The following is a 4,173-nucleotide window of genomic DNA, read 5'->3' on the forward strand; positions in this document are numbered from 1 at the left end:
GTGGAGTACAAGGCAGGTCTTGGCTACAGCAACTCTCAGGCAGCAGCACCATCAGCTCTTCAGACCTTTGGGGACATGGAGAGAGCTCATTGAGGAGGAAGCTATCTCTGGGGAATGTGCTCCCTATAGCTGACTTTCCCCAGTTTAAGCAGGGTGTCAAGTCTGTGCCCTGCAAGATGGCTGTGCTGGCCAATGGTGTGGTGAATTCTTTGCAGGATCCCTACGGTTCCTACTGATCCACACTCTATGGTTCAGGTCTATGGTGATGACAGTAAGAACCCTAGCTCCCAGGCCAGGGATGCCTGTCTTGTGGAACTGGGGATCTGTTAACTTTTGGTGTATGAGTGGAGTGGCATTGGGGGATCTTGGGCAAGTGGAGTGGTCAGCATCAGACCTTGTCCTTTGCCTGGAGACTGGGTCCTTGTCCTCATCACCTCATATCTCCCCTCCATGCTAGTGTGTTTCCTTCTAGTCCTACCCCAAAGTGGCTGCTCACTGGCCTGCCTGCACTGGGAATGAGGAGAGGAGTTTCCTCAGGATGGCTTATTCTGGTTCTAGCTCTTTCCTAAGTAAGGAAAGCATAAGGCTTTTGTATGCTCTAGGATCCTTTTAGGTGGTCTGGGACCTTAGGCCTCCATCTTCTGGAGACAGGGGAGGCCTAGCAAGGGTACATCAGCCCTCAGGGAGAAGTTCTGGACTTGTTACTGTTATTGCTGCTAGTGGCCTCTTGGGAGGATAAGGACCCTGGTACCTTACTAAGAGCTAGAACATTTACCTGGCACTCAATTTGTTTTTTTTTAATTAGGATCAGCTTGGAGGCCTGAGTGATCCTATGTCACTGCTGTCATTTAGAGGTCGACTTCTGGTAGGTGTCTAACTGCCCTTCCCTACCATTATTGTGGGCATGGCACCCTCTGTCCATTCCTGAGATTCTGTCCTTTTGTCTCCTGTTTGGTGTCCATGGTGTGTCTCATCTGCTCTGAGTCCTAAGTAGATTCTGTGAATGTGCTATTGACTGAGGAAGCTGAGGCCGAGAGAGAGAAGCCCCTGGGGCTTAGCTTTTGCTCTCTGCGTCATTCTGCACCCCATCCCGTAACAGCCTGAGGGACCTGCAGCTGCAGGACCCACACTCTGTCAGCTGGGCCCTGCACTGTGTCATCCTCAGTGCCATCTTCCCCTGACATGCTGGTAGTCTGGGCCCAACCCCTACCTGTGTATTGCAGGTTGGGCCCCAAACAAAACAGACCACTCTTCCCTCATGCCTCCCCAGAGGGACATGACTTTCTTTTGGGACTGTTTTTATCAAAACAAAGTGGTGTCAAAATAAAGCCCCCACAGGGCCTTATGGGCCCCCTCCCCCTCCAAAAAAATCACTGGGGTTGCACCCTTGAGAGTCTGCCCTTTCATGTTTCTTTCTTTTATTTCCTGGCACCAAGCAGTGAGCAGTTTCCTCTCCATCACATTCCCACCATGATGTATTGTACCACCACAGGCCCCAAAGCAACAAGACCAAGTGACCAAGGATTGAAACACCCAGAACTGTGAAGCAAAATAAACCTTTTCTCCTCCCAAGGTGATAATAACAGGTATTTTGTCACAGTAGCTATTCCTCTTCCAGAATGGGAAGGGTTGGCTTTCGTTGAACAAATTCTCCTGTGGAGAAGAGTTACAATATTCCGCACGTGAAGAATAGGGAATGTGGACAAGTAAATAGGCCAAACATCAGGTGCTGTAGGAACATAAAGATAAATATACTCTTCAAGTAAGGGGTTAGGAAAATATCCCAGAAATCTGAAGGATCACTAGATATTTTTAAGGGAAAAGATTAGAGAAGAGATACCATGGGAAAGGGAAGAAGCATTTATAGCACTGAAGTCTTGAGACTCATAATGACCCCAGACATCAGCCCTGTGATAGAGGGAGGTGAGACCTATGGCAGGGGACATGAACAGGAAAAATTATAATGAGTCTTTTGCCCCTAACTAGAGAGATTGATTTTCAAATTAGGATAAAAGAAGAAAACAATGGAAGAGACTGAAATTGGGAACAGAGCAAGACCTGATCCATATTTTAGAAAGACAACCCTGGGGGTTCCACATGGAAAGTATCAGGGATTGAAAATGACTGGATACAGTGCTTACAGTGCTGTGAGCTCAGGAAGGAGTCTATGGCAGTAACCCAGGCAAAAAAGAGCGGTCTTAACTAAACATGAGAGCAGGGTACAAAGACATGGCTAGAACAGATTTTTAACAACTATGTAGCTTAGAATCTACAAGAAAAAGGGAAAGAACATAAAGCTATACCTAAAATATTTTTTTAAAAGACATCCAGTCTAGGGTTAGAGAGATGGCTCAGCTGTTAAAAGCACTGGCTGGTTCAGTTCCCAACACCCACAGGATGGTTAACAACTATCTGTAACTCCAGTTCCAGGGGATTTGACTCCCTCTTCTGACCTCTGTGGGCACTTCATGACACATGGTGCACCTACGTACATGCAGGAGAAACACTCATACACATAAAATAAAAATGAATAAACCAAAAAAGACTGGCTATCATAGTTCTAGAGGATACTATGTAAGCTGCTAAGGGAGAACGTAAATCAAGTGTCCAACCCAGTCCTAAAGGCAAATAAACATGATGACTGGCACAGCACACTACCTCTATTGGTGCACTAGTGGCACTGTTATCTGGGGGTAATGAACAACTATCTAATTCAACTTAAAGTCCTCTCAATGGGAGTGAACTCATGGGTGGCACTACAATTATAGCCAAATATACATGACTGGAGAGGTCACAGATCCTAGACAAAACCCTATCTCTGTCATATCTCTAGACAAATGAAATTTCTTATCATATGCTAAATATGGATCCTTATATTTACAGGTAAGTATACAGTACACCACTCATCAAAGAAGCTTCTTCTTGCAACAGATGGAGGCTACTGCAGAGTCCCATAACTGGTCAGTCACAGAGAATATACATCTGAGAGATGCCCAGCCCTAAGTGACATATCTACAGTGAAACCTCTATACCTAAAGCTCATGGAACATAGTGGAACAGGGGGTGGAGAGAATACTGGCACACACTCAACTCTCACCAGTGAAGCTCCCTTACACAACAGAGTGTGATGCACACAGAAGGCCCCAATTGGTTAAGTTTTAGAGACTAGGAGACTGCAGAGTGTATGTCCTTGGATAGAACTGTATTAAGCCTCACCTACCCATGGCTCAAGGACCATTCTGGAAGAGGGGGCAGAAAGATTGTTAGAGCCAGAGCTGGATCATGAACATAGGGAAGCAGAGGCTTTCAGGACACTGGAAGCTAGCACATGTAAACTCTTGGCAATGGTGACATCTAGCACAGGACCCATGCCGACTCAGTCAGACAAGGGCCCAGAGAGGAGTGAGGGAAATGGGTGGCGGACTGGTCCTAGTCTGGGAACTGCTGGAGACTAATTACCACTAGGCGGGGGAGAGTAGACCTGATTTACAATGTCTAAATAGGCTGACTAGACTCCAGTGGATGAATTTGTACCAGAGGACATCTGGTACAAATACTTGACTGGATAGGTCTTAACATGGATGGTGGAATACATAAGGTTTGGTGGAAGGTTGGGGACATGGATGGAGGACGGGGGTCTAAATTTGATTAAGAACTGTGGTACGAAATATACAAAAGCTCAATAATTTTTTTTTAAGACGTCAGTCTAAAGACTCCAGGAGGTTCAGCTGTCATAGCAATCTCCTTGTGGGCGCCTTCTGTCTCTCACTTGCCTCTCCTGCTTTCATACGTCACTGTTGGTTCAGTTCCCCTTTCCACAAGAGCCTGTTATTCACACATCTGTCATACATTCTCCATCCTCAGTCCCATGTGGAGAACTGAACCCTTCCCACTTATCTCAGTGTTCCTAAGGACTGACCCCTGAGGGCATATAGAGTAAAGGCAGCAGTAGTCCTTGACTCCCCAGGGCTTTCAGAAGGATAGAGGGGGGAAAGACAGATATTACCCCAGGACACTGGTCCGTTTGAAGACCTCACTTCTAGTCTGACTCAAAGTCCTTTCTGATTTATTCTATAGATGCCTTTTGAGTCACTGTTAAAGTAACTGCACACACACACACACACACACACACATACACACACACACACACACACACACACACACAAACCCCTG

At 46.2% G+C, this 4,173-nt stretch overlaps 1 pseudogene; it reads left to right on the top strand.

Moving 5' to 3' along the window:
- LOC103741131 overlaps positions 1 to 236 on the top strand; it is a 112,382-nt pseudogene extending 112,146 nt beyond the window's left edge.
- The last annotated feature ends 3,937 nt before the right edge of the window (positions 237 to 4,173 follow it).

This window comes from Nannospalax galili, unplaced genomic scaffold (assembly GCF_000622305.1).
Source record: "Nannospalax galili isolate Female #2095 unplaced genomic scaffold, S.galili_v1.0 scaffold1151, whole genome shotgun sequence".
NCBI classification, from domain to species: domain Eukaryota; kingdom Metazoa; phylum Chordata; class Mammalia; order Rodentia; family Spalacidae; genus Nannospalax; species Nannospalax galili.